The sequence below is a fragment of the Pinus tabuliformis genome, chromosome 5_1, assembly GCF_031772625.1.
Source record: "Pinus tabuliformis cultivar Carrire ecotype Pingquan chromosome 5_1, CPIR1, whole genome shotgun sequence".
NCBI lineage: Eukaryota > Viridiplantae > Streptophyta > Pinopsida > Pinales > Pinaceae > Pinus > Pinus tabuliformis.
In genome coordinates this window covers 290,598,119-290,611,493 of record NC_142305.1, presented here as the reverse complement: position 1 = coordinate 290,611,493, position 13,375 = coordinate 290,598,119, and the positions used below count along the sequence as shown (strand labels likewise).

At 34.8% G+C, this 13,375-nt stretch overlaps 1 long non-coding RNA gene across 1 annotated transcript in view; it reads right to left on the bottom strand.

Moving 5' to 3' along the window:
• LOC149164489 (uncharacterized) overlaps nucleotides 1-13,375 on the bottom strand; it is a 136,603-nt gene that overhangs the window by 110,555 nt on the left and 12,673 nt on the right. The window contains exon 2 of the long non-coding RNA XR_016260070.1: nucleotides 11,754-11,855. This is a non-coding gene — a long non-coding RNA (uncharacterized LOC149164489). The remainder of the gene's footprint in view (nucleotides 1-11,753; nucleotides 11,856-13,375) is intronic.

The window sequence follows — 13,375 nt, the reverse complement described above, 5'->3', positions numbered from 1 at the left end:
TCAAGCCCACTTAGCTTGCTACCCATTTGCAAAACCTTAGCAAGTATTGTGCTTCATGAACCATTCAAGTAGAGTTCCCTTCACTCTTTTTGAATTTAAGTATAAGGTTTTTCGCAGTGCATTATATTAGATATCATTTTTTTGGGATTCAGTTGCGTTAAGTAAGTCATTCATCTATGACCGTTCCCATGAGAGGTAGTCGTAACTGACTAATTTCTCGTGATTTTTTGAATAGTTCACTTAGCACTCATTGCATCAAGTGATGCTCAGGGGTGAATCCCAAGAAAATGATATCTAATATAATGCACTGCGAAAACCCCTATACTTAAATGGATAATAAAGATTTAATCTCCGCATAATATTCTAGAATATTCATAGTAATATACACAATCAAAAGTTGGGATTTATATTCAAATTAGTTTTACTATTTTCACCCTTTTAATTAAACTAATTAATTAAAAAATGTCACATGAACACATGTCATGAAATGAATTATAGATTTTTACATACATATACTATGATATCAACCTATAATATTATTATTATTTTTTTTTTTTTCACATGTGGTTCACGGATACCCATGGTCAATGGGCAGCCGCTACGTCCACGGAAAGAACTGGGCGTTCGACCCCGAAGGGGAGCACACCCCTCGGCCTATACTGACCTGACCCCAAGAGCTTTCGGGATTTGACCCTGTGACCTCCCGATTGGCGAGGCACTGTTTTGACCGATTGAGCTAACTCTTGAGGCTATCAACCTATAATATTATAACAAAGCCTATTATAATTTAATTAAAAAAATGTTATATAAACACATGTCATAAAATGAATTGTAGATTTTTATATCGATATATGATATCAACCTATAATATTATAACAAAGTCTATTTATAAATTAAAAAATTTATATAAAAAATAAAATACTAATAAAATCTATTTATAAATTAAAAAATTTATATAAAAAATAAAATATTTTGTTCCCTATTTTTAAAAATATATATATTTAACTTATATTAATTCTTTTTCTTTATTCATATAGTAAATTTTATAGTGGTTATTATAAATCCTAATTTACTAACCATTTAATTTTTATATTCAAATTAACGTCAGCTCAAATTAGTTATCGTGATTTTCCTAACCGTTTGTGCTAGTTTTTATATCGAAATTGGCATTCCTTCAAAGATGTATTTTGTTAGTTACTTATCATGTATTTCCTAAACTCCGTTCCTCATGTAATTAGGATTATGCAAATTTTATGTTGAAATTGGCATTGTTGTGCTCAACCATCCCTAACATTGAATGCCGAGTAAGTAGATGTCGCGAATATTGAATGCTAAGAGAGCAGATGTCCATTCAATGAGATATTTGTTACCTATTTTAAATATGATCTTTCAAATATAATATTTCCCTTTAAGAATTACCTCGAACATAAGTTTTTCTCAATAACGTGTCCCAACCATAATAACTCTCATAATTCGATGTAAAATGTGAAATATTTATTCAAACCTTACGTGTTTAGATTTGCACACCGCAAACTCTCATATCTCGTTGTCAAATGTATCATTTATGTAAAATTCATAAATATTGATTGTATACGATTAAGATCATTATATTCTACACTTAAAACCTTCACCTTTACCCTATTTGTCAAGAAACCTAAGTGCACATTCAATGTGAACCAAAATTTTAAAATAGCTATTACTCTTTCTACGATGATACAAACAAATGTGTTAGAATTGGTACAAAAGAAGGCCCATTAAATGGAAGGTGGTGGTGTTGGAATTAATGGAAAAAGCTAAATTTAGATTACTGTCATGATGGTGATAGCATTGAGACTCTAATCTTAGATCTTAGATCCTACTATCTAGGGAGTGGTTGAAACCACCCTAATTGTGTGAAAGCCTATATATACTAGGTTGTTGAAGAAAGATTGTGTATTGTGTATAGTGTTTGGGCACTCTCCATGTATCTCACCTAGAGAGCCATTTAATTAATAGAATATTTGATTTTTATCATGGTATGAGAGCTTCACGGTTGTCAATCTTGTAAACCGAGTGGAGAGAAAAACTGAGGCAAAATCATCGCTTGGATTGGAGGGCTAAACGCGTTGATCCCACTGTGGAACTACGCACTTTTTTATTTTTTCATTCGTTGCAGATGTCAAGTGTACAGTTGCGAAGATCTTCTCGAGACCGTGGTGTATAAGAGCGCCGACTGTGCAAACAGAAACCAAGGCTGCGTGTTCAAGGAAGGCAGTGACTGTGCTATCGCCGATGATTGAAGACCAGATCTGTGGGGAGCACATGGAGAAACAAAGTTGCACGGAGCTTCTGATCCATCGTTTACTTCTGAAGTGTTTTGGATTAAGCAGCAGCTCGATTTCTTAGCTGTGCGATAAGTTTTTTCAAGAAGATTTGCATCTTCCATCGAACTTCTACAACACATTCTCCCCAGCAAGGCCCACACCTGTTTTTCTTGGTAGCCTCCATAACCTGTCTCAGGATCCCCTCCGGACCGCACCGTGCGTGCTATGGCTGCTCTTCATCTTTCATCTCGGAGCAGGTGAAGTTCACAACTGTTCGATGTTTCTTAAACATGCGTGCATGACCGTGTGGGCAAGCACTTTAACCTAAGGCACCCAACTTACAAGCAATGCCCGATCTTTGATTCGTTCTTCAAAGCTATCCGGTAAAACTGCAGGCTTCCCATCTTCGATGTCTGAGTGGAGAACCCACAAAGAATGTGATGAAAAATCCACGTATAGCCAGCAGCTACGCCAAATTCATGAGAGCGTTAACATGACCTTGCGTAGGAAATGGCAAAATCACCGTGTGGCAGCTATGGCGTGGTCAAAGGGAGAAACATCTGATCTGCTCCTGAGGCTGAGGTTGCTGCGGTCTACCAAGAAGGTTTTGTCTTGATTGAGGCCAAACAGTTTTAGGCCAGCACTGCATTGATCATGGATTGGTGGTGCCGCGTGGATTGAGTTGCTAGTGCCTTCAATCATTGTAGATTCGTGGTGTCATGGATTTGTAGATCTGCCTCTAGGAGTAGCGTAAAAGAGTGAAAATCGTTGCAGGATCAGAGGAGGGCAGTCGATTGTAGAACGTTGGTTTATGTTTTCAGTGGTAGCTTGCTCATTCATGTGGCAATGTTTCTCTTATAGCAGATTTGTCCTCAAAATTTAATTGTTTGAGAAACTTAAGTTGCAAGTTGTGGAGATCCCAAAACTAATTCGGTAAATTTTCTTGTAAATTATTATATGCCACAAAAAATGCAATTTTTTTTTTTTGCTGATTTGAACCCATCTTCAGAAATATGTGCATCGGAATTAGATATTGAGAAATCTTGTGAGATGTCGTTTAGTTGCTCATCGCTAGATCCGAGGGCACTAAGACCTATGTGGCACAGAAGCCACAGTCTACAAGGTTCCACAGTTGAAGAGCTTACAAAGGGAGAAGTTCCCCCCTGCGTGGTAACCGGGTTGTTGGAGCTCGTTAGAGGACTGTGTGGAGCCGAAAAAATAATCTCGAAGCGAGATAAGATGGCGTTTAACAACATGTCTATATTTTTAGGTATTTTTGATTCTAATGATGATGATTTTTTCATGTGGGCATTCGGAGGCATTAGCATGGGCAGTATGTTAGTGTCAGAAAAAATTTCAGAAAAACAATGTGGTTCTATTGTTGACCACGAGAATCAAGAGGCACAATCTGTTGTGCAAGATCCTGAGCTTGAAGACACACGAGCTAACCTTTAGGAAGGGTGTAAAAAGGAACAAAGTGTTGAAGATCAATGGGACGAGCCACATGACGCTGATTACAAAGACGTGGCAGAAGAAGACAAAGCTGGAGAGAAATTAGATTATGATGATCTCATTAATATTTTTGTGTGTATAGGTGTTACATCAATGAATGATGAAGACATCAAAGTTGACTTTCAGATGGTTGACACCGGAAATAGTGAGAGGGAAAATTCTCCTATCCAGCCTGTCACATTCTTGAGAAGGGTGAGAATAAGAATTCAAGCTTTCCATCAATGGGGAAGAAATGAGGTGAAGAGATATCACTACCTCATGGCGAGGAAAGAAAAGATGAAGCCTCGACTTAAGATGAACAAGTATGGGCTCTGCTGCAAGAAGACAAAAATGAAAACCTCTATTACCAAGTTGTTTCATTTTTTAATTTTGAGCATAGCTGAGACTAGACCAACAGACATATGTTAATGTTCATTACCCTTTCTCCATTAAGTGGGAGTGTTGGAATGAACGGATAAAGATAAACTTAATTTACTGTTATGATGATGATAAGATTGAGACTCTAATATTAGATCTTAGATCCTACTATCTAGGGAGTGGTTGAAACCACCCTGATTATGTGAAAGCCTATATGTACAGAGGTGATTTGATTGCAATATTGTGCAATAGTCTCATAAGGTGAAGGAAAAAGAAAAATTGATTATATAATGAGGGATTTTGGCATTTATTATCTCAGGGTATGACAAGAAGTCCCCACTCTCTGATTTAAGTAATCCTCTCAACAAGCCAATCACCGTAGTTTATGGAGATGTAGATCAGTGTAGAGATTTCATTCAATCTAAGAAAAGTAGAAGCAGAAGAAGCCTATATATGTCTAGTATAGAATACTGGAGTGAGAAGGCATGGGAAACGAAAAGATATCAATCTATATTAAAGGAATTTTCTTGCGATTCTAATTATTTCAGTGATTTCCAGTCCTCTAAGACAACTTCTAACTCAACCAACAAAGAGGCCAAAGTTGATTGTCCTTATTCAACTTTGACACATACTTCTAGCACTCCCAAAGTTAAGATGCTTACAAACATTGAATTAGATGAGTTGAATGGGTGTCTTTATCTAGGATTCAGTTTCAATTATGAAGAAATGTCTGAGCTCTTAATACCTTGCTAGCCTTGGAGTTATGTTATGCAATCGACCAACAGTTTCATGATGACCACCATCAGAAATTTTGTCTTGTGTCTACTCTTGATAAAAGGAAATATCCAAACAATGAGGGATATTCATAATCTCCTATTGCCAAGTGGAAAATCTCCATCACAAGAGATGATCCCTAACAAGTGAAGGAACAATTGAAATTTTGGGCTCAAGTTATGGCCGATATTGTTCATCTTTGTGGCTAATACTTAAAAAATGAAAGCAAAATCTCTATCTGAGGCTCAAACTATGAGATATTATGTCATATTTTTTTGGAGAGTGATGAAGTCTAGTGATTTCCATTTCATAGATATATCTATGGTGCTACTAGAAAACTATATGACCTTTACATTTGCAACAATTTATTCTTCTTCTTGTATCGAGAATCCTCCTTTACTCCCGCCCTTTATTACTATATCAATTGACTTGTAAATGTGTTTCTATAATTTTTTGTGACAAAAAAATTAACATTTCAAAAATCAAATATTTAGTGATATGATGCTTATTGCCAAGAAAGTTAATTGTTTTGAATCTTGCACGTTCTTCCAATTCAACAATAATGATAGAATAGCTAATTTCTTTTCTATTTAAGATATTGCTACAATTCATATTTGAATTAACTCTTCTTTTGGACACTGTGCAGATGACTTTCATGGAAAAACACCTCAATACCTATCTAATTCTCGTGAGTTTAAGATGTTCAATATATAGTTGATGTAAAATTTCAACCATCGCCATCCTATCCATTTCATCTTGGAAACTCTCCTAAAGCTCCATCATCACCTCATGTATCTCTGCCACATCCTCTAACTTCCCAACTTGATCACATAATTCTTTAAAGGGTGCTAACTCAATGGAAGAGCATCTAATTTATATGTAGGACATTAGTGGTTTGATTCCATTGTGCCCTAATATGAATTAATCAATGATATTGTTGTTTATTTTTAATTAAAAACATTTTATATTGATTTATATCAATGGTGAGATATTTTTCTGTATTCATTGTTTTATATTGTCTTTAAAGAGACGAATGACATATATAGAGACAATATGTCTTTAATCCAAATTATTGTCTCTAAAGACAAAAAAATGAAATTGTCTCCTAAGAGACAATAACGTTTGTGCTATATATTGTCTTTTTAAAAACAATTTTTTAAGACATTAATTTGAGACACTCACTTAAAAACAATATTTAAGACAATATACAAGTTTCTTTTTGTCTCAAGTTCAAACAATTTACCAAAAAATTGTCTCAAATATTATCTTAAAGCCCCTTTGTTGTAGTATTCACACCTCACACTCTACTTTACATAAATCGAACCCCTTTTGAAATGAAAAGAATTATTATTGCCCCTTCTTATTATTATTGTCTTACCGAAACCTGGTGGGTCATTCACGCACAAGTGCACAAGTTCATCAATGGGATGGAATGCTTTTTTTTTTAAAGTGAGCCTTCATGCATATAAATGCTATATTGCTTAATTCTAAGACATAGCCGGCCCATGTATGCCATCTCGTCACAAGTCCTAAAGGTTTAGGTCTTGAGAATCATTCGGTTCGGTGTTTTGACTTCACAGATAAACCATTAAGCATTTGCTTCTCACCGACATTGGAATTTTCATTTTCTCCCTTTTATGATCTTGTGTACTAAACATTTTTATGGCATATTAAAAAGTTTGCATTGGTTTTTGTTTGTGGTAGCCATGAATTTATTACTCTTTGATTATTATTTTTTGTGATAGTCATGTATTCATTATGCTTGGTAGTTTTTGGCCTTTTTAATTAAGCAAGAATATTGAATTTTGCAGGACTTCGGGGGATATTGAGGCAGCCCAAGTTGCTGAACCCCTTCATCAAGCAGCATTGTCATGAACAAACGGAAACTAAAGTCACGTGACTTGAAAATGATGGAGAAACGTATTGTTATTTAGATGTTTGATGTTTGACGTAATTAGTTTTTTTATTTCTGCGAATTAGTTCTAATTATCTTAGTCTTATTCATATTTATAAAGATTTAATTAATTATGTTAATCCAATGAATGTATTCTTAGCTGTGGGAAGCCTCTGGGTCTCCAATCGTGAAGTTTGCCAATTTTTGTCTTCCTTTCTTTCTAGTTGGTATCAGAGCAAAATAGTGTGACTATTTGTTTTGGAATTGTTCAATTGGAGAATTTGAGAGAAGCCCAGGAGATGTGTGTGGTCGTGCAGGGTCATAGCCATGTTTAATTTTATGTTAAACCAAGTTGGTGAACCCCGTCATGAAGCAGCATAGAATCATGTTAGACTTGATTAATTTTGTGTACATTTTGTTAATTTCCTTTTAAGTTTGACTTCGTGCTTCCAAGTTCACATTTGGCCTTATTGTGAGACCATCATCATAAACTAAAGTCACATGACTTAAAATAATGGAGAAACGGATTGTTATTTAGATGTTTGATTAAATAATGCGAGAAACGGATTGTTATTTAGATGTTTGATGTAATTAGAGATTAGTTTTTTTATTTCTGTGAATTAGTTCTAATTATCTTAGTCTTACTCATATTTATAAAGATTTAATTAATTAGGTTAATTTAACGAATGTATTCTTAGCTGTGAGAAGCTTCTGGATCTCCAATCATGAAGTTTCCCAATTTTTATCTTCTTTTCTTTCTAGACATAAATATAGAAGATAGTCAGGAGAAGCCCTGAATTTTGATCTCAAAAATCTCAAGTTATTTGTGTCTATTGTTGCATTGTCTGTTGAAATGGATGATGCTAATATATGGTTTGTGGACTTTGAAGTGTCGATTCATATGACATGCAATAAGGACACGTACAAAAACTTCAAGGAAATTAGCAATGGTGTAAACATCTACCTTGGAGATGATCGTGCATATAAGACTATGGGATATGGAGACATACCCATGACTTTACCCAATGGTAGCATTAGATGCATCTATAATGTTATGTATGTACCTAGGATCAAGAAAAAAATGATCTCTATGTCTACAATTACATATCAGAACCTGAAGGTTGAATTCTTTAAAGCACATTGCACAGTGAAAGATTTGTTGGATCACTGCAAACCGGTGGCTTCAGGAGTTAGAGTCGGAGGTTTGTACAAGTTTGATGTTAACAGCAAAAGTCATCATGCAGTGACTTCTACAACTATGTCAATAGAAATTCTTTGGTATCACAGGTATGGTCACATCAATTATCATGATTTATTGTTGCTGCAGAAACAAAATATGGTTGAAGGTCTCCCTATGTTAAAAATAATATGTTGCTTGTGAAGGCGGTGCATTAGGTAAAATTCACAAAGACGAATTCCCTTCTAATTCTGATAGGAGAATAAGACATGTATTAGAACTTGTGCATTATGGTGTTTGTGGACCAATGCAGACCAAATATTTAGGAGGAGCCTATTATTTTCTGTTGTTTATTGATGATTGCACAAGGTACACATAGGTGTACTTCCTCAGGAAAAAGAGTGATGTGTTTTAGTACTTCAAAGAATTAAAAAAAAAAAAGGAGAGAAGCATATAGGGAATTTTATAAAGATTCTCTGCTCAAATCAAGGGGGAGAATACATATTAGGGAACTCCGTCAATTACTGAAAGGATCATGGACTAGTGCGACAATTCACAATACCCTACAGTCCAAAGTAGAATGATGTTGCAGAAAGGAAAAACGGGACATTGGTGGAGTGTACATGGAGTATGATCAAAGGTAAGAACCTCTCAAATTATTTTTGGGCAGAAGCCATTAGTATTGTTGTTTATCGAAATAATAGAAGTCTGATGAGGTATCTTGATTTCAAGGCTCCATTCGAAGCCCTGTATGGTTTTAAACCAACGATTCATCATTTGAGGATATTTGGGTGTAATGCCTTTGCACATATTCCAAAGGAGAACAAAAAGAAACTTTATGCTAAAGGTATCAAATGTATTTTGTAGGATACTTTCTATAATTTAAAGCATATAAAATGTTTGATCCATCTACTCACAAAGTATTTGCGAGTAGAGATGTAATTTTCCATGAACAGGTAGATGAAGGCAATAAGGATAACGACTATGAAATATGACACATTCTTCCTGAAGTTGATAACAATAAAGCAAAAGAAAAAGCAGAAGACAGTGAGAAACAAAATCTTGGGGAGGAGTCTAGCAATGTGGGCATCATCACCAGTGAGATCCTAATCATAAATGGAGAAGTACTTTCAGAGAATACAAGTGAAAGTAGTGAAGCACGCAGGAAATCTATTCGGCAGATTCGACTACCTGAAAGGTACAAGGACTATGCTCTCATGACCAATGCTTTGAATGTCATAGAACCCATGCATTTTAATGAAGCTATTGAATATGAAGAGTGGAGAAAAGTTATGGATGAAGAACATGAATCTATGATTAAAAATAAAACGTCGGAATTGACTGAAATTCCTAAAGGAAAAGAGCCCATATATCGGATGCAAATGACTATACAAACCCAAGTTTAAAGAAGATGGAAGTATAGATAAATATAAAGCTAGATTGGTCTCAAAAGGGTACTCTTAGAAAGAGGATTGATTATGCAGAAACACTTGAACCTGTATCTAAATTGAACACTGTTAATTTGTTAATTACGTTAGCTACAAAGTATCATTGGAATTTGCACCAACTAGATGTAAAATCTTCTTTTTTGAATGTTGACTTAAAGAAGGAAGTGTATTTGACACAACCTGAAGGGTTTGTAAAAAAGGGCAAGATTATTTAGTTTGTAGATTAAGGAAAGCTTTGTATGGGCTAAAACATGCACCTAGGTCATGGTATCAAAAGATAGATTCTTTCTTTTTCCAATAGGGTTTTATGAGAAGTCAAAGTGATCAAATTCGTATACCAAATTTGATGCAAAGGGGTATGTGGTGTTGATTTCTTTATATGTTGATGACTTAATCATTACAAGAAATTCAGTGAAGTTAATTAATGAAATTAAGATGCAGATGTCACAAGTATTTGAGATGCAAGATCTCGGTGAGTTGCATCACTGTTTAGGCCTTGAAGTTTGGCGAGATGTTGGCTAGACTTTTATTTCACAGGGTAATTTTGCTAGAGAAGTGTTTAAAATGTTTAATATGGATTAGTGCAAAGATACTTTTGTTCCTATGCAATAAAATGTGAAGCTTCATCTTGATGATGGTTCAAAAGAGGTTGATGGTACATTTGACAGACATGTAGTTGGAAGTCTGAATTATCTTACTACCACTAGACCTGATATTGCATATTCAGTTAATGTGCTGAGTCAATTTATGACCAGACCTTTAAAAATCCATTGGATAGCAATGAAAGAAGTACTCAGGTATCTTAAAGGCACAATTGGTTTTGGTCTTAAATATACCCATTCATTTGGTGTTAAGAGGATAGGTTACTTATATTTAGATTGGGCCATTAATCCGGATGATAGAAGATCTACTACAGGTTATGCATTCAGTGTTGGATATAAGATTATTTTATGGAGCATCAAGAATAACCCAACTGTATCCTTTTCATCTACAGAGACATAATATAAAGCTTTTTGTGCAACAACTTGTGAAGTTGTTTGGTTGATGCAAGTTCTTCAAGATGTTGGAGAAGAACAAAAGCATACTATAGTGATCAAGTGTGAAAACCAGAGCTCAATTAAGTTGGAAAATAATTTGATTTTTCATGCAAGGACAAAGCATGTTGATGCCCAAATTCATTTTATTAGAGCTAAGGAATTTTTTTATTGAATATTGTAATACTTGTGAAAATGTCGCTGACATTTTCACAAAACCCCTTGGAAATATCAAATTTGAATCATTTAGAGAGGTGCTAGGTTTGGAAATCAATCCTTTCTCCATTAAGGGGGGAACTTGAAAATCATGGAGAAACAGATTTTTATTTACATGTTTTCTTCAATTACAAATTAGTTCCTAATTTCTAGGAACTAGTTCTAACTATCCTAGTCCTATGCATCTTTATAAAGATGTAATTGATTATGTTAATTTAATGAATATATTCACAGTTGCGGGCAACCTCAGGTCTCGTCTCTTAAGGTTTACCAATTTCATTTATCTCTTAGTCTTCCTTTCTTTCTAGTACAGGAAGGTTGTTAAGGTCGATGGACAATTTTGTGGGGGATTGAAGAAGGCATGCAACTTGATCCTTTCTGCTATTTTGGAATAATATCATCCTCCCCAAAATGCCCCATGTGTTCAAATATTTCCCCAAGAGAATGAATACCCAATAATATGGTACATAGTGCAAAAATTTATTGAACGTTCATCAATCTTGTTCACTTGGAATCACGTAATAACTATCATTTCAAGTTTTTGGGTAGTTTAAAATATTCATCTAAGTTTATAAGGCATGGCTTGGTTTGAGAATGACGTAATAACTTTCATTTCAAGTTTTTGGGTAGTTTAAAATATTCATCTAAGTTTTCCTTTTCAACTAGATGCACGTGGTAAGGGTGGAATGCAGTGGATAGATCTCCTTCGCATTACTATCCTCTGCATCCACATTGCCATTTCGGAGGAAGTTCAACACGCAGAGGTACTTCGCACTCATCACAATGAATGAATTTCCTCTGAAATGGCAATTCAAGCAGTACAGAGAGAAATGTGAACAAAATGGTTTTAAATGGATCTCGACCCCCACATCCTTACGTGTATTAGAAAAATATGTGACAGTATTTTATTAGAGCAATGTTTAAATATTAGAGCATTTGAGATGTTTTCTTCTATTTCAAAGCTAATAGCTCGAGCGAAACAACGAAGCCAATCGCTATAACAAACCCCCATTTCAACAGGGAAACCTGAAACCATACCCACAATGAAGCTTTCAGAAAAATCCGATGGCACAGGACTTGTAAGGAATCCATCTCACCCTTATTTGATATCGAACGAGCGCCCGCCATTGTTGCCTCTCACTACAAAAATGATAACCAAGGAAAAATATGATAAAGCATGTAGAGATAAAGAAGCAAAAATAATGGAATGCCATAACAGAGAGCTCAAATCCGGAATCCATTCTTTACAGGTAGGTTCTTATGTTCTCATCATAAACAAATTCCTTGAAAAAAAACAGAAACAATATTAATGTAGTTGAAAATGATGATATGAAAGTGATTTATTGTGTGCTCTTAAAGGAAAGTTGAAAATGGTACACTAAATGAGGTATATCCAAGCAGCCACCAACTCGCAATTGGTTCATATTGTACTTTTTTACACCTAGATAAATAGTTTTATGGCCCATACCGAATGGGCAGCTGCATATTTGTTATGTAACTTTTACTTAGTCTCTATGAGCTAATTCTTTAACCAAATGCATCTGTGATTATATAAAGTTATGGAACTAGTTTTCTCCATAAGCCTTTGGTGTTACATAGTAGTGAAAATAACATGTAACTCTTTTTCTTCGCATTTATATTGCCATTTTAGAGGAAATTCATTGTGTAGAATGTGGAGCTTGAACAATGTTGATATAGTTGAAAATGTGATAGGGTTGAAAACGATTAGTGTGAAAGTGATTTTTTTTTGTGTGTTATTGAAGCAAAATTGAAACCAACACACTACAAGAGGTTTATCCAAGAAATAACCAAATAGCAATTTGATCATATTGTATCTTTCTACACCTACATAAATAGTTTTATGGCCCATAGAAAATGTGCGGCTGCATATTTGTTATGTAACTTTTACTTTGTCTCGTTGAGCTCATTCTTTAAAAAAATGCATTTGTGCATATATAAATGTATGGAACCAGTTTTCTCCATAAGCCTTTGGCATTATTTAGTAGTGGAAATAACATGTAACTCTTATTGTCTAGATCTGCATTGTCCTTATGAATGAAGTTCATTGTGCGGAGCATGGAGGTCCTCCACACTCCACACAATGAACTTCCTTCAAAATGGAAATGAAAAGTTTGAGTAATGTAGAGGAGTGTAATGTGAAGGAATGCTATCCTCCACATACTCCACACTCTGCACAATTAACTTCCTCCGAAATGGCAATGCAAAGTTTGAGCAATGAAGAGGAGTGAGATCAGGAGCAGATCTATCCTTCACATTCCAAAAGATCAAAAATAATATTGATATATTTGAAAATGTGAACTAGTTCAAAAGAATGAGTATGGAAGTGATTTCTTGTGTGTTCTTGGTGAAAATTTGAAAACGATACACTACAAGAGGTTTATCCAAGGAGTGACCAACTTTCATTTTGATCATATATATATTTTTTTACATCTACATAAATATTGTTATGGCCCATACCAAATGGGTGGCTGCATATTTCTTAGGTAACTTTTACTTTGTCTCTTTTAGCTCATTCTTTAACAAAATTCTTTTGTTCCTGTATAAAAGCATGGAACCAATTTTCTCCATATGCCTTGGAATTATATAGTATTGGAAATGATGTGTAACTCTTATGATGAGGAGAAAGGGAGTGCGGGGAA